General features: G+C 37.1%; 1 protein-coding gene across 1 annotated transcript in view; it reads left to right on the top strand.

The window, feature by feature from the left end:
- The first annotated feature begins 632 nt into the window (after positions 1-632).
- IGSF10 (immunoglobulin superfamily member 10) overlaps positions 633-18,593 on the top strand; it is a 93,753-nt gene continuing 75,792 nt past the window's right edge. The window contains exon 1 of the mRNA XM_054247009.2: positions 633-727. The gene's annotated coding sequence lies outside the window, so the exon portion shown is untranslated. The remainder of the gene's footprint in view (positions 728-18,593) is intronic.

An 18,593-nucleotide genomic window follows, 5' to 3' on the forward strand; every position in this document is an offset into this window, starting at 1 on the left:
ATGAATGGATGGATGAACAGATAAAGGAATGATTGATAGACAGAGACAGACAGACAGACAGACAGAGATAGATAGATAGATAGATAGATAGATAGATAGATAGATAGATAGATATTGTTGAAATAATGCTGGGTGCAAGGGATACAGACAGAATAATCATCAAGGATCACTCTTCATTATCTGACAACTGATCTTCATTATCTGACTACTGAGAGAACAATCAGCTGGGTGTTGGAGGTGGGGGTGGTCACACTGCAGATTCATATTGACACAATGAGTTTCAAGTGACTACGACACATTTTTTTCTGCATCTCAATTTCTTAACTGTAAAAATAGGGAATATATGTACCATGCTTACCATCCTGAGCTTGGGAAGGAGTTGAATATATAAACATATTTTAAGCCAAGATGTTAAAAGACCCTTAAGTAGAAACAATGCTCCTCATCGCTGGTTTTTCCAAGCACCAGTTTCTTGTTCTGCCCTTAATACACAAACACTCAGGTTAAATAAATTCATCTATCTGATAAATTTGAAACAAGGAAGAGGGCAGGCATAGCTAGCTCCTCTCTTCCCCTTCCTTTTAAGAAAGTTCATGTCTGGTTTTTCTCGCGGGTTACAGGAGCAAGTTTCCACATGGGAAGCCGAGCGTCTGTCTGGACTGCTGTGACTTATGACTTCTGTACTCATGTGTAACATGAACTACGTTGGAAAAAAGCAAGGATTAAGGTAAGTCCCTCATTCTGAGGATCTTTATTTGCAGATCTAGCTTTACAATCAACTAAGCCCCTTTCCAACAGCAATGAAGCTGATATTTTGATCTCCATCTGCCAAAACTTATTTTTTCCTCTCAGTGTTTTTACGAACACGGGCAAGAAAAACAAGCTAGCTCTTTATTGTGCCTCTTCAAATGCCCAGAGAAGCTAAAGTATTACTGTTACTGGGATGCATTTTGGTTTGCTAGAGTAACAGTTCTCACAATATACGTTTTGTTGTACAACCTTTTCTTTTACCCTGAGCTCTTGCTGCCTGTGATACAATTATAACGGCGTTAAGAGTCGAAGATTTAACTCACATTCTTTATGTGGCTTGTAAATTCGACTTGACAAATATTATTCTTTGACTACTACAGGCGAGACACTGTGCTAGACTTGGGGGTTGAGAGAGTGGTTTTCTTAAAGCAGTCTTGTGTCCTGGACATTTTAAATTAAATTTCTTTATGGAAACTCTGTTCAGCGTCTGATGTCAGCAATGTTAGTGGAGAAATAGCATCAAAGCCTTGGTGATTGTGTTTGTTTAAATATTGGAATTAGATACTCTTTTCTCACTTTTATATTCCAATGAATAATCCAAAGACTTACACTTCTCATTCTACTTCAGCTGTGGTCTTATGTTTCTTGTGCTATTACTTGGCTGTGAAGTGAGATATTTAACCATTTAAACCATTATGATGTCCTTATTTAAGTAAGAAAAACCAAACGAAACAAGCACAGACCCACAAGTAATCCAGGCCCTTCTTGTTATAAAAAGGGCACCAGCCTTTTTAAGCTTTTAATTAAATAAATATATTAAAGAAGCCATAATGAACTTCTATGGTCTTTGTGTTTCTGGTGGTCCCAGAAGTGACCCATCGCAATTGCAAGAAACCTCTAAGAATATAAAATAGAAGTTTATCTGTCAAGTCTCAGAATGAGACTTTGACTCTGCATCTGACAATTAGTAGGTCCTTCTGAAGACCCAGAATGAAGAATAAAGTTTGGCAACTGTTAAGAATCCCACAATCTCAATCTCTGCCAAACTGGGGACCCAGGAAAAGAGAGGAGTGAGTAATAGTCAGAGGAATCTGAAACTGAGGAAGCAGGAGGGCTCATGTGAGGGATTCTAGCTACTCTGATTATTTCAGATCTTTTGGCCTAGCTAAACTACATCTTGGAGAACAGAAAGAACGTATGTTCATAATTACTGAACCACTGTGGGTAATTATTGGGAAACCATGGAAAACAGGAGAGGTTCCAGGAGACTGAAGGATGGAAAATGTTGCTCCAGTTTTTAGAAGGGAAAGAAGGTAGATTTATTGAATTACAGATCAGAGAGCTTGACAAAAATCCTAGAAGTGATTATTTTTTAAGAGTCCATGAACACTTAGAAGAAACAGTGATAACTAAAGTTAGAAAGGCTTTGTCAAAACCAGATCATTACAGACGAACTTCACCTCTTGGTTTTGTGACAGTGTGGCTAAACGGGTGTTTGAAGAAAGCATAGTATAAACCATATTTCAACTAATTGTTAGTCAAACATTTCATCATAGCATCACGTACATGATGGGGAAAAATGAACTAGGTAATAGAACAATTAGTTGTGAATGATTGAATGATGGTGTCTCCATCTAAAGGGTGCAGGCTTACCTAATGACAGTCTATAATTCTCTCTTCTTGGCCTCGTCCTCATCAATATTTTTCTATAATTTTGACAAAAATCAATAAATTTTTATTCTCTTCAGACCTCAGGGGGAAGTCACAAATCCTCAAGCATCTGTCTACCTTTGAGAGATAGTAACCCAAGCTGATTCTTCACTACCTATGTGGCTATTACTCAATGCTATACATATTGAGTGAATCCTACACTCCTGTTCTGGCTACAGCTGACTGGCCAAAGTAAAGATGCATGAGCAAAGCAAATACTAATGGACTCAACTTGAGAGAGACAGAAAAACTGACTTTGAGATGGCTTACCCAAAAATTATTCCCTCAGGGTCCACCCATATTAAATCCTTGCATATCATCCCAAGCAAATACTGTTATTGGAAAGAATAAATGCTAGAATAAAGAAGAAACTTAAATTCTGTAGTTTGGGGATCTTATTCTTACTGGGCCTGCTGTTTTAAAAGCAACAGGATCTAGAATAATAGTTCTTTCTATACCCATCAGCCAAGGTAATTTGCTGTGTCTTTCTGATATTAAAGGGACTGGCTTATCACCTGCATATCAAATTTAAGAATTATGTGAAGCTAGAAGTAGTTCACATACTTAATGTGATGTATTACCGAATTAAGACTTATATTTGGCCCATTGACTTAATGTGTTATTTTTAACAAAATGAGCTTTAAGGGGGGAAGTAAAGAGAAAACAAAGTCTTTTTAGTCTCTAGTCAAATCGGGTACTTTAGATTCAGCGTTTTATTTTTTGGTGAACATTTTATTGTTAACGTTGATTAATAGTAACCGAAGTTAAGCTTTACATTAGAATCAGGACAGATTTACAAGCTAATGAAGCTTAAGCTTCCGGGCCCCTTACTTGTGTGGACCCTTTTCCAAGCTGTCATGTAGGGCCGCAGTGATAAGGCTGCCGAATAAAATACAGGATCCTCAATTACGTTTGAATCTTAGATAAACAATGAATAATTTTCACTTAAGTAGGTCCCAAATATCAAATACATCCTACATTTTTATTTGCTAAATAAACTCTACATGGGAAAGAATCATCAAGCTCAGACTGGAGGTCACCCTCTCTGCCCTCGTGGTAGTCTTAGATCCATAGGTGGGGTTGAGAGGCTGCCAGTCCTACCTTCACATCCACCCAGATCAAGTAGCAACCTTGTCCCAGGGAACCTCATTGAGTATCCAGACTTTGACTCCAAAAAGAAAGGCACAGATGAGATTCTTTCCCGCTTCCTGCTCAGAAGTCAATGCTAGGCTCCATGTCGTTTCACCATCACCTCCCATCCCCTCAATCCCCCCAGGACTAGTGGCCAGGGTGGGACAGGACACAGTGGCAGCTAGGATCCAGCTACCCTAGAAATTGCAGCTACCAAAGAACATGAAGACTGAGATCAAGGGGCTGCAAACATTTGAAAGTCTGTCCCTGAAAGTAGAGCCATCTCAGCAAGAAGCTGCAGCTGTGGCTCCAGGTACAGGATCACAAATAGCCGTGAAGCTGAAAGAAATGGCAAAACCATCCATTTCAAAAACTAATTTTCTCTATCATTCTAGAGGAAAGACTTGATTATTTTTCTGTTCTCTTTATTGAAAATATGACTTGTGACAGAAAGAAGCAACCAAAGAAAATGCAGCCCGAAAAAGGTGATTTAGAGGCATGTCAGCAAATAATGAGAATTAAAAGATTTCCTGATTTGCATTGTTTGCAATATTTACTCTATATATTTGTCATTTATTGTAAATTTTAATTCTAAAAAATGAACTTTTATATCTAATTTTCATAGCATTGTATGGTTTCTCTTAAAAAAAACAAAAACCTTCAAAATTATAGAGCTTTAGGCCCGGCAAAATCTGGATCAGTCCCTGAATAGAACAAACTAGTAGAATAAAACTAACAATGCCAGCAAAAAGAATGAATAAACAGATAAAGTGGAGGGAACCAACATCTCCGAGAGTTTATTACATTTCAGGTTCGGCACTCATAGTAACAGCTGATACTTATTAAGAGCTTTCTTAAGTATCTAAAGATACTTACTGTATCATTGCATTTCATCAATATGACACTAGGAAAAAAAGCACTATAAGTATTAACTTTGTGGTATAAAGAAATGAGCTGAAAACATAAAATATTTGTCTCAAGTCTTGTACCTATTAATTAATGAAGATAAAATCTGAACGCAGTTTTCAATTTTTTTCTTTGAGACAGGATCTTGCTCTCTCACCCAGGCTGGGGTATAGTGGCATGAACAGAGCTCACTGAAGCCTTGACCTCCCAAGCTCAAGTGATCCTGCCACCTCAGTCTCCCAGGTAGCTAGGCCTACAGGCACGCACCACCATGCCCAGATAATTTTTTTTTTAATGTAGAGACAGGGTCTCACCATGTTGCCCAGGCTGGTCTCAAACTCCTAGCTCAAATAATCTTTTCACTTCAGCCTTCCAACGTGCTGGGATTACAGGCATGAGCCACTGTGCCTGGCCTATATTTGGATTTTTTAAAATGCATTTTTTCCTTATTTTTCTTTCCTTTTCTTTTTTTTTTAACACTGGAAATTATCTTTCAGGCAATTAATACTGGGATTTAAATATCCATTTGTTCTCTTTTCAGTCAACTAGTATTTTTATTGGGCATGTAACATGTAATACAAAAATTATGGGAGTCAAAAAGTATTTATGGGGACATTTGAATATCTTTATCACTGCTATATAAAAAAATCCATCAGCGACTCTTCAGAAATGTACTGGGCTCAGAAGAGTTCTGAAATGTTATTACTCACTAGGAATAGATAACTCCACAGACATGTTTTTATGAAGGAATTGTCTGAGAGTGGAACCAGCATGAAGCATAAATGAGCCCAAAAAAAGGAGTGAATCCAGCTCCCGCTGGTATCATACAGGCCTATTAGGTTAGGGGAGCCAAAATCTTCCTATTTTCCAGAACCAGGCTGGACTGATTTTTCTGTCATTTACAGGCAAAATAATCTTTACAGGAATTTTCCAAAGGAAAAAGTGACTTCTAAAGTCAGTAGTGGTTTTTGTAGCCAATGGAATGGGAAATTTTTTTTTTTTCTACAAATCCTACCAAAAATTAGGAAGACCAAATCTGTACAGGGTTTAGGCTAGGTCAACAAAAAACCAGTTCAGCAACTGAACACTGCTCGGTTTTCACCTACATATGTTGGAACTACGTGAACTTCTCCTTCACATATGTTCATACCAGGATCGAGATGGTGGCCACAGTGTAGGAAATTTTGGCCCTTGCAGTGTGCACACATTCTGCCCAGGAACCTGATGCAGCAGGTGGAAGGAAAGGCTTCCATCAGGGACTGGGTGAAGATGAGGATGAGGCAAAAACATTTAGAATAACCAGGATGATGAGTATAAAAGAAAGGGAGAAGACTGGAGTAAATATGAAAGCAAATGCATCGGAAAAGAAAATGAGATTGAGAACGTCAAGGAAAGAAATTTTAAAAATTGTTTAGTGTTAGAGGAACTAGAAGAACCTAAGTAACTTACGCAGAGAAAAATTGAGAAAAACAATGAATCAGAAAATTGCTAGAAGAGACTAATTTTAAATTGACAATAGACACTTTGTGGTACTAAAATCTATGGAGTAAAGACACTGAACTCAAAGACTTCACAGTTTAAAAAGTTATTAAAAGATAACGATGTAACATAAAACATTTTTTCATTATACCAAGTCTTTTAAACGATTAGTTTGAGATGAATATATTTCAGTGTTAATTTCATAAATATTGCCAATTTATGGGCAAAGTTATACAATTTAAAAAAAAACAGAATCAAGAAAAGTGGTAAGAAGAAAGGTCTGGTTTCTGGAGGGAAGGCCAAAGGCTTCCAGGCTTAGACAGTCCAATAGATGGTGGAGTTCTGACAATAAAAGGAATGAGACTGAAGACATTTCCTCTTCTAAACCTTAACTCTGTTGCCCAGTCTCTTTAACATGTAGCTCAAGCATTTTCCTTTCAGTTCTGCCAAATGTTAGAAGTATCATGGTTATGTGCTGGATAAATAGTTCACTCCTTGAGACTAAAGTGTTCAGTGACGAGGGGCCTTGGAGCAACAGGGAGTTAAAATTGATGTGGCAAGAAGAATTCTGAAATGACCTTGAGATTCCCTCTCTCTGATGTGCATGTTCCATATAATCCCCTCCCCTTGAGTGTAGGTGAGACTATGATGAACTTCACTCCTGTAGTTAGGTTACTTCATATGGAAGAAAAGTGATGGGATTTTTGCAGATGTGATTAAGTCTCAAATCAGTTTACTTGCAGTTAATCAGAAGGGAGATTATCCCTGTTGGGTCTGACCCAATTTAATAAAGCCCTTAAAAGAGATTGGGCTCTTGGTGAAGGAAGGGATTCAAAGGGTAAGGGTATGGAATGGAGCATGTGGCAAGGATGCTTAGGATAGTCTCCAGTCAATAGTGGGCAAGAGAAAATTGAGATTTCTGTTCTACAGTCAAAAGAAACTGAATTCTGCCAACAACGTGAATAATCTTGGAAGCAGACCTTTCCTTATTCAAACCTTCAGGTAAGAATGCAGCTGGCTGGCACCATGATTTCAGCATTTCTGAGACCTTAATAGAGTACAGGCTATTGACCCACAGAAAATGTGAGATTACAGATCTGTGTTTTTTTAACCAGCTAACTTGATGGCAATTTCTTACACAGCAATAGAAATTTATAGAGTTAGGAAAAATGTTAGTGTTTCTTGTGGCCAAACAAAAATGTTAGTGTTTCTTGTAGCTATCTGAATTCAGAGCAGCAACTAAATTGGAACTAAAATTTATATTAGGCATGTAAGAGCCTCATTCTGTAATATAGCCTCAATTGTACATCCTTGAACTACTTGAACTTGTCAGAAAAAGGTGTTTGCAATAAAAACTAAATGGTTTTGTGTTAAGATTATAATAAGCCAGGCAGGGTGGCTGATACCTATAATCCCAGTGACTCAGGAGGCGGAGGTGGAAGGATCACGTGAGCCCTGGAGCTCAGGGCTACAGGGAGCTGTAGTTGTGCCATTTCACTTCAGCCTTGGTGATAAGGCAAGACTCTATCTCTTAAAAAAAAAAAAAAAAAAAAAAAAAGGTGTAATGCATTTTTTAAATTGCTACAAAGATTACATTTCATATTAACATATCTGGAAAAGACATTTTATTTGGTACTAAACGGGAAAGAAGGAAGGAATCATGGAAGAGAAGGAAGAAGGAAAGAAGAAAAAAATCAAAATCCTTTCAGTTGAATCTGATAAAGTAGCTTTCCATTTTTACATGTCTCAAATCAACCTTTGAAATAAACCTATATTTATGTATTTTTAACTTTGTAGGTTCAAGGGTACATGTGAATGTTTGTTACACAGGTAATCTCATGTCACAGGGGTTTGTTGTACAAACCCTTTCATCACCCTGGTATTAAGCCCAGTACCCAATAGTTGCCTTTTCTACTTCTCTCCTCCTCCCACCCTCTACCCTCAAGTAGACCACAATATCTGTTGTTTCCTTCTTTGGGTTTGTTAGTTCTCATCATTATCTTCCACTTTTAAGTAAGAACATGTATTTGGTTTTCTGTTCCTGTGTTAGTTTGCTTCGGATAATAGCCTCCAGCTTCATCCATGTTCCTTCAAAAGACATGATCTTGTTCTTTTTTATGACTGCATGATATTCCATGGTGTATATGTACCACATTTTCTTTATCCAATCTGTCACTGATGGACATTTTGGTTGACTCCATGTCTTTGCTATTGTGAATAGTATTTCAATGAACATTTATGTGCATGTGTCTTTGTAGTAGAATGATTTACATTCCTCTGGGTATATGCCCAGTAATGGGATTGCTGGGTCAAATGGTAGTTCTGCTTTTAGCTCTTTGAAGAATGACTACACTTCTTTCCACAAGGACTGAATTAATTTACACTCCCACCAACAGTATATAAGTGTTCCCTTTTCTCTGCAACCTCACCAGCACCTGTTATTTTTTTACTTTTTAGTAATAGCCATTTTGACTGGTGTAAAATAGTATCTCATTGTGATTTTGATTTGCATTTATCAAATGATCAGTGATACTGAGCTTTTTTCCCATGTTTCTTGGCCACATGTATGTCTTCTTTTGAAAAATGTTTATGTTCTTTGTCCACATTTTAATGGGTTTTTTTCTCTCATAAATTTAAGTTCCTTAAAGATGCTGGATACTAGACCTTTGTCAGATGCATAGTTTGCAAAAATTGTCTCCCATTCAGTAGGTTGCCTGTTTACTGCTAGTTTCCTTTGCTGTCCAGAAGCTCTTAAGTTTAATTGGATCACACTTATGAAGTATTGCTTTTGTTGCAATTGCTTTTGGCATCTTTGTCATAAAATATTTGCCAGTTCCTATGCCTAGGATGGTATTGCCTAGGTTGTCTTCCAAAGTATTTATAGTTTGGGGTTTTACATTTAAAAACTTGCATTGACGTTTGTATATGGAGTAAGGAACGAGTCTAGCTTCAATCTTCTGCATATGGCTGGCCAGTTATTCAAGCACCATTTATTGAATAAGGACTCTTTCCCCATTGCTTGATTTTGTCAGCTTTGTTGAAGATTAAATAGTCATAGGTGTCATATGCCCTTATTTCTGGGCTCCCTGTTCTGTTCCATTGATCTCTGTGCCTGTTTTTGTACCAGTACTATGCTGTTTTGCTAACTGTAGCCCTGCAGTACAGTTTGAAGTCAAGTAACATTATTTCTCCAGCTTTGTTCATTTTGCTTAGATATTTGGGCTCTTTTTTGGTTCCATATGAATTTTTAAATAGTTTTTTTCTAGTTCTGTGAAAAATGTCATTGGCAGTTTGATAGGAATAACATTGAATCTATGAATTGCTTTGGGCAGTATGGCCATTTTAATGATTCTGATTCTTCCTATCCATGAACATGAGATGTTTTTCCATTCTTTTGTGTCCTCTCTAAATTATTTGAGCAGTGTTTTGTAATTTCATTGTAGAGATCTTTCAGCTTCCTAGTTAGCTGTATTCCTAGGTATGTTATTCTTTCTGTGGCTATTGCAATGCTATAGCCTTTCTGAGGTGGCTCTCAGTTTGGCTGTTGCTGGTGTATAGGAATGTTAGTGATTTTTGTACATTGATTTGCTGAAGTTGTTTATCAGCTGAAGGAGATTTTGGGCTGAGACTACAAGGTTTTCTACATAAAGAATCATGTCATCTGCAAACAGAGACAGTTTGACTCTCTCTCCTCCTATTTGGATGCCCTTTATTTCTTTTTCTTGCCTGATTGCCCTACCCAGAAATTCCAAAAGTATGTTGAACAGGAGTGGTAAAAGAGGACATCCTGACCTTGTGCCAGTTTTCAGGGGGGAATGCTTCCAGTTTTTGCCATTGAGTATAATGTTGACTGTGGGTTTGTCATAGATGGCTCTTAATATCTTGATGTATTTTCCTTGAATATCTAGTTTGAGAGTTTTTACCATGAAGTGTCTTGAATTTTTTAATAGATTCTGAGTTTATTTTACTTTCAGAGACACTTTAAAATCTGATCAATCTCCAGTTGTCAAAGGTCTCTGACACTCTTCCCACTTAAGTATGAAAAGTCTATAAACAAGTCTTTTAAGCAGCTCTGAATCTCTGGGACTCTGGCTTTTCTCTCTTTTTACAAAGTAAATAAACAGGGTTTTGTGTGTGTGTGTGTAACTACACTTTAGTTTCTGGGCTACATGTGCAGAAAATGCAGAATTCTTGCATAGGTACCTACAAGGCAATATGGTTTGCTGCCTCCATCACCCCGTCACCTATATCTGGCATTTCTCCCCACGTTATCCTTCCCAAACCTCCCTTCCTCCCACTGTCCCTCCCCTATTCCCCCACGACAGACCCCAGTGTGTGATGCTCCCCTCCCTGTGTCCATGTGTTCTCACTGTTCAACACCCGCCTATAAGTGAGAATATCCAGTGTTTGATTTTCTGTTCTTGTGTCAGTTTGCTGAGAATGATGGTTTCCATATTCATCCATGTCCCTACAAAGGACACAAACTCATCATTTTTTATGGCTGCATAGTATTCCATGGGGCATATGTGCCACATTTTCCCTGTCCAGTCTATCATTGATGGGCATTTGGGTTGGTTCCAGGTCTTTGCTATTGTAAACAGTGCTTCAATAAACATTCATGTGCATGTGTCCTTACAGTAGAACAATTTGTAGTCCTTTGGATATATACCCAGTAATGGGATTGCTGGGTCAAATGGAATTTCTATTTCTAGGTCCTTGAGGAATCGCCACACTGTCTTCCACAATGGTTGAACTACTTTACACTCCCACCAGCAGTGTGAAAGTGTTCCTATTTCTCCACATCCTCCCCAGCATCTGTTGTCTCCAGATTTTTTAATTATCACCATTCTAACTGGTGTGAGATGGTATCTCAATGTGGTTTTGATTTGCATTTCTCTAATGACCAGTGATGATGAGCATTTTTTCATGTTTGTTGGCTGCATAAATGTCTTCTTTTGAAAAGTTTCTGTTCAGATCCTTCGCTTACTTTTGAATGGGTTTGTTTTTTTTTTTTCTTGTAAATCTGTTTTAGTTCTTTGTTAATTCTGGATATTAGCCCTTTGTCAGATGGGTAGACTGCAAACATTTTTTCCCGTTCTATTGGTTGCTGGTTCACTTTAATGATTGTTTCTTTTGCTGTGCAGAAGCTCTGGAGTTTCATTAGATCCCATTTGTTTATTTTAGCTTTTGTTGCCAATGCTTTGGGTGTTTTAGTCATAAAGTCCTTGCCCATGCCTATGTCCTGAATGGTTTTGCCTAGGTTTTCTTCTCAGGTTTTTATGGTATTAGGTCTTATATTTTAGTCTTTAATCCATGTGGAGTTAATTTTAGTGTAAGGTATCAGGAAGGGGTCCAGTTTCAGTTTTCTGCACATGGCTAGCCAGTTTTCCCAACACCATTTATTAAACAGGGAATTCTCTCCCCATTGCTTGTTTTTTTCAGATTGGTCAAATATCAGATGGTTATAGATGTGTAGCGTTGCCTCCTAGGCCTCTGTTCTGTTCCATTGGTCTATATCTCTTTTTTGGTACCAGTACCATGGTGCATTGATTACTGTAGCATTACAGCATAGTTTGAAGTTAGGTAGTGTGATGCCTCCAGCTTTGTTCTTTTTGCTTAGAATTGTCTTGGCTATGTGGGCTCTCTTTTGGTTTCATATGAAGTTCAAGGTCGTTTTTCCGGTTCTGTGAAAAGGATCATAGGTAGTTTGATGGGGATAGCATTGAATCTATAAATTACTTTGAGCAGTATGGCCATTTTCATGATATTGATTCTTCTCAACAATGGGTATGGAATGTTTTTCCATCTGTTTGTGTCCTCTTATTTTCTTCAGCAGTGGTTTGTAGTTCTCCTTGAAGAGGTCCTTCATATCCTTTGTTAGTTGTAATCCTAAGTATTTTATTATCTTTGTAGCAATTGCGAATGGCAGTTCGTTCTTGATTTGGCTGTTAGTCTGTTATTGGTGTATAGGAATGCTTGTGATTTCTGCGTTAGCTTCACAGAAAAACTTGCCTCTGGATGGCTGAATGTATGGGATACCTGAGGCTGCCATAAAAATTATTAAATTACCATAGTCTCCGCAGACACATGAACATGCAACAAATGCTAATTGCTTCACGTCACTGAGACTTTTGTGGTTGGTTGTTTCTACAGTATTATTGTAGCCATAGCTAACTAATACAAACACAAGCAATCGTACATATTCTGTGATATCCCAACTCATCAAAACCATTTCTTTTGCATTTTTAAGTACTCTACTAGTTTTAAGTGTAACATCCCAATGCACAGAGGCTGTCAAAGATATAGACAGCACTGTGCCAGTATAAATCAAGCCACCATTTTGGTAAGAGGAAGAAAGGAACCCAGTGAGAATGGAAATGTGCCCCACTGAACACTAAATCTATCAAATTTAGAGCCTCAAAATACTAGCATCCTCTGAGAACGTTTCCTTGTTTGACATTTTTTCAATAGAGTGCTTCTTAGTTATCAATACCCAAATTTCTTAGAACATACAGATCTCTCAATATAAAACTTTTGGCTGATACTTACATAGGAAATATTGATATTCATTTTCCAAACTCAATACAACATTTTAAACAAAACAACATGTAGATAAAGTCCTATATGACATCCCAAATGCAGATGGTGAGAAATTAGAATTATAAATTACATCCACATTTTGAAAAACCCTCTGTGTTAACAAAAGGGATGTGTACTGCATTACTGCATTAAAGCCACTGTGGGGTGACAATTGTATTCGTTGCTTAGTGATTAGAAAATGGTATTTTAAACATTTTCTTCTTAGCCTAATATTATCATTAAAATAAAAACTTTAGCAAAATTAAATTTAAGAGTTTAATTGAGCAAAGAACAATTCATGAATCCAGCAGCCAGAGTAGGTTCAGAGACTCCAGTGCAGCCACGTGGTGGAAGATTTATGAACAGAAAAAGGAAACTGAGGTATGGAAAATAGAAGCAAGGTACAGAAATAGCTGGACTGGTTATAGCTTGGTATTTTTCTTATTTGAACATGGTTTGAACAGTTGGCCACCTTTGCCCAAAACTCGGTGATTGGCACAAGAGTAGACTACAATCTGTATAAATTCCATTTAGGTTATAGTTTATGATGTACAGATAAACCTTTAGGCTGAACTTAAGATATATAAGTAGAAAGCTTTAAACTAAGCTTGATTTAACAGTTCCCCATTTTGGTCATCCTAGCAATTATGAAAGAGTGACCAAAACTTTGGTCATTGAAGACATATCCATTGTAATGTACTTACTTAGTCTTGAAACCCACTAGGAAATAACAGAACAGTGGGTTTTGTAAGGGGAGAACAAGTACTTCAGGTTATTTTTTTGTAATGGTCAGAGTAAAGGGTACCTCCTTATGCTGAAACATCCTCTTTACAGGAGAAAAAAGCAAAACCCAGTCTGTTCTATGTGTTTCCTTAAAGTCTTAATTTGATTATGTTACATTTAGCACAAGTGACTCCGTTTTGGTTTGGTCTGGTCTTTTGGTATCTAGGGCAAGAGCTCAGTCCAGAACAATGGCCTCCTATAACTTTGTTTATACACTCCTTCTTTGCAGTCAGATTCTTAGGTGAGAGTATACCCGAAACATAGGGCCTTAGCACGAGTCTCAGTTACCATCATGTTGGGTTTCTGGTCTCAGCATATTGTTCATGTGTTACAGAGTCCTTGTGGTCACACGTTTCTTTCAGCTCTTTTCATTCCAGTTGAAGAGGGACCATTTGACATTCTAAAGATAACTGAATGCAAACATTTAAAGCTTTTGAGAGAATACAGTGTGCCAGGGAGATTACTATTATGACTATTGGGAGACTGATATCAAGAGTTTGGAGTATGTTCCTAGCCAGGGTGCCCATAAACCAAACGACCTAAAATCAAACAGATCAAAGGATGAGCTAGGTAATGAGTCTACTCACTTTAAGCAGTCTCTTTGTTAATCCCCTACAACTGAATCTCTCTAATACCTGATGCGATACATTTCTCCATGGTCAACAAGAAGGGCCTGCAGCTGCACAGATACTCCTGTTTTGTTTAGCCAGTAAGTAATATAGAGGGATTCTATTGTTTGGCATAACTTTCACGATATAAGTTAGTCTGCTGTGTAATCATAGCCTTTACAATAAAACTCTGCTGTAGAACCTACCATGAGGAATAAATTTCTAATCATTTCCTCCTTTACTTCAAACCATAGAAAAAAGGACCTAACAAATGATATCCTTCTAAAGAGTGAAGACTTCAGGCAATGTTCTCTTCAACCCATGATGTAGGTTAAGAGTAGACCAATGTTCTGCTTCTGACTAAGGGGCAACATCTGAACCATTAAAATTTCTCACATACATTGGGCCTTCATCTTCTGTCAAGGCATAAGGTTATCCATACATGAGGTTGGCTGCAAAGTCCTTCACAGATAAAAGTATATACCACAATTGCATACAACAGACTCCCATTTCATGTCTATTGTTCATAAAGGCATAAGTGGGGCTGGGAAGGTAGGGAATTGAAAGATAAGAGTCTCATGATAGTAGAGAAATCTTGCTATGTGATCTTGGGATACAGCTGTCCACATCAAGGATGCCATCTTCTTCCGGGAAGAAACTTCACTGGTTAGCTTTGCCTTAAGATTTTCAATGGGTGATGAACAGTTTTAAAAATGTGGAAGAACCTTTTGAGTTGTGAGATTATCAACCCAAGTTTCAGGGCCCTGAAGTTCTACTGTAGTGTGGCAAGGGCAGTCTTCCTCTGATATTTAGAAGATCCAATCTTTGGGTTCTAGATTATGAAGGTGTGACTGTGAAAAGCTTTCTTTATCTGGTGAAAATGCATTGTAGCTTAATGAGCTACTGTATAATATCAGCTCTCTTGCCCTTTTGCATGGAAAATCTTTTATACTACCATAAAACATTCATTGAAAATGACAATTGAATGAAATCCCTCTATAAATGTTTAAATCGCCTATCAGGTAGTAGAATGTACCTGAAGTTTTTGTTGTCTTCTCGGGAATTTGGGTTTGACAAACCAAACACTGGTCATAAGTTATTTTAGCAATTTAGAAGTTACCGCACTAATATTAAAATATATATATATATATATATATATATATATATTGAATTTGGATTATTTTATCTTTTCCATGATGAGTCACACAATGCAGAGTTTTTAATAATAAAAGTTTAAGGACTCAGGAGGAGCAAGGTGGTCATCCTGGTTCTTTACAAGTCTATGCTTAACATCAGACTTAGATTCTCTTGAACACCAGTTGTTTCTCCAATTTAGGTGCATAGCACTGATAGTTGATGGATTATCACAAGCAATTTCACTGAGATCATGGAGTTCAAATTGTATATCTAAACAATTTTAGTGTTGGCTGACAGCATGAAAATCTGGCAAAGTATTTTCTTGCAATTCAGTTAATTTTTGTTCTGCTTGGGTTAGCAGTTTAATAAACCTGCCAGTCTTTTAATTGAAACTCTAGGAATAAGAATTCCTGTGATTAAACCCATCCAAGTGATATGATTCTAAAGTTATCAGAAACCTGTATTCAAGAGTGTTTATTAGGGTTCTTTTCATTCTTTCATGAACCCTCTTAAAGATACCTTATTTTAGAATTGTGTGTGCACTTGTGAAGTTTTCAGACACTGCACAAGAGTTAAGCAATTAACTGTGGAAATGACTTTAGTCAAAGACACAATTGACAAGGAAATTTGCTTATTTCTCTCATCTACAGTAACATATAACCATAATGATAGTAGCATATACTCAGACATATTAGAATTTTAGAAATCCCATACAATTTTGAAACATATATGATATTCATTAAAATATAACCTGAAAAAGGTTATTTCTTATTTGACAGTGCTTCCTGTATAACTTAACGTGTCAAATAATCCTGTTTCTCTCTCTTTTGAACGCTCCAGGGGCCCTCTAAGCATCCCAAAGTTAGAGATCAGAAAAGACTTCGTTTCAAAGCTGAAATCTGATTTTGGAAAGCTTTATAAATACATCAAAGATTTAAAATATTTGACCAACACCGGATCACAGATCACTGTAAAAGGTCATTTAACCAAAGTAATAATTAAAAGTTTTTTTTAAAACAAAAACTTGTACTCTTTGATACAGGAGACTGTTTTCCAAACAATCAAAAGATCTAAGACAGAATAAGACAGAATCTGTCCCTTTCCTCTTCCCCACTTTTTTCCTTTTTTGTAGTTTATTCAAATGGTGAAAAATACCACCTTAGTGTCTTACTAATGCCTCACAAAATTCTTGTTTAAAAGAGAGAACTAAATTTTACTTTTGTGTTAGTGTATTATCAAGACCAAAACTAATTTTTTGTATATACTTTAAGTTGTGGGGTACATGTGCAGAACATGCAGGTTTGTTACATAGGTATACATGTGCCATGGTGGTTTGCTGCATCAACCTATCATCTACATTGGGTATTTCTTCTAATGCTATCCCTCGCCTAGCTCCCCACCCACTCACAGACTCCAGTGTGTGATGTTCCCCTCCCTGTGTCCATGTGTTCTCATTGTTCAACACCCACTTATGAGTGAGAACATGTGGTGGTTAGTTTTCTGTTCTTATGTCGTTTGCTGAAAATTATGGTTTCTAGCTTCATCCATGTCCCTGCAAAGGACATGAACTCATCCTTTTTTATGGTTGCATAGTATTCCACAGTGTATATGTACCACATTTTCTTTATCTGATCTATCATTTGGACATTTGGGTTGGTTCCAAGTCTTTGCTATTGTGAACAGTGCCACAATAAACATACATGTACATGTGTCTTTATCGTAGAATGATTTATAATCCTTTGGGTATATACCCAGTAATGGGATTGCTGGGTCAAATGGTGTTTCTAGTTCTAGATCCTTGAGGAATCCCACACAGTCTTCCACAATGGTTGAACTAATTTGCACTCCCACCAACAGTGTAAAAGCATTAATATTTCTCCACATCCTCTCCTGCATCTGTTGTTTCCTGGCTTTTTAATGATCGTCATTCTAGCTGGTGTGAGATGTGGTTTTGATTTGCATTTCTCTAATGACCAGTGATAATGAGCTTTTTTTCATGTGTTTGTTGGTTGCATAAATGTCTTCTTTTGAGAAGTGTCTGTTTATATCCTTTGCCCACTTTTTGATGGGAGTTGTTTTTTTTTTCTTGTAGATTTAAGTTCTTCATAGATTCTGGATGTTAGCCCTTTGTCAGATGGATAGATTGCAAAAGAATTTCTCCCATTCTGTTGGTGGCCTATTCACACTGATGATAGTTTCTTTTGCTCTACAGAAGCTCTTTAGTTTAATTAGGTCCCACTTGTCTATTTTGGCTTTTGTTCCCATTGCTTTTGGTGTTTTTGTCATGAAGACTTTGACCATGCCTATATCCTAAATGGTATTGCCTAGGTTTTCTTCTAGGGTTTTTATGGTTTTAGGTCTTACATTTACGTCTTTAATCCATCTTGAGTTAATTTTTGTATAAGGTATAAAGAAGGGATCGAGTTTCAGTTTTCTGCATATGACTAGACAGTTTTCCCAACACCATTTATTAAATAAGGAATCTTTTCTCCATTGCTTGTTTTTGTCAGGTTTGTCAAAGATCAGATGGTTGTAGATGTGTGGCATTATGAGGCCTCTGTTCTGTTTCATTGGTCTATATATCTGTTTTGGTACCAGTACCATGCTGTTTTGGTTACTGTAACCTTGTAGTATAGTTTAAAGTCAGATAGCATGATATGTCCAGCTTTGTTCTTTTTGCTTAGGAAAAATGGTTCCATATGAAATTTAAAGTACTTTTTTCTAATTCTGTGAATAAAGTCAATGGTAGCTTGATGGGGATAGCATTGAATCTACAAATTACTTTGGGCAGTATGGACATTTTCACAATATTGATTTTTCCTAACAATGAGCATAGAATGTTTTTCTATTTGTGTCCTCTCTTATTTACTTGAGCGGTGGTTTGTAGTTCTCCTTGATAACAAGGTCCTTCATATCCCTTGTTAGTTGTATTCCTAGGTATTTAATTCTCTTTGTAGCACTTGTGAATGGGAGTTTGCTCATGATTTGATTGTCTGTCATTGGTGTATAGGAATACTTGTGATTTTGACACATTGATTTTGTAACCTGAGACTTTCCCAAAGTTGCTTATCAGCTTAAAGAGATTTTTGGCTGAGACAATCGGGTTTGCTAAATATACAATCATGTCATCCACAAACAGGGACAATTTGACTTCCTCTGCTCCTAGTTAAATATCCTTTATTTCTTTCCCTTGCCTGATTGCCCTAGCCAGAACTTACAATACTACATTAAATAGGAGTGGTGAGAGAGGGCATCCTTGTCTTGTGCCAGTTTTCAAGGGGAATACTTCCAGTTTTTGACCATTCAGTATGATATTGGCTGTGGGTTTGTCATAAATAGCTCTTATTATTTTGAGATACATTCTATCAATACCTAGTTTATTGAGAGTTTTTAGCATAAAGAGCTGTTGAATTTTGTCAAAGTCCTTTTCTGCATCTATTGAGATAATTATGTAGTTTTTGTCATTGGTTCTGCCTATGTGATGGATTACGTTTATTGATTTGCATATGC

Source organism: Callithrix jacchus, chromosome 17 (assembly GCF_049354715.1).
Source record: "Callithrix jacchus isolate 240 chromosome 17, calJac240_pri, whole genome shotgun sequence".
In the NCBI taxonomy this organism is placed as follows: Eukaryota; Metazoa; Chordata; class Mammalia; order Primates; family Cebidae; genus Callithrix; species Callithrix jacchus.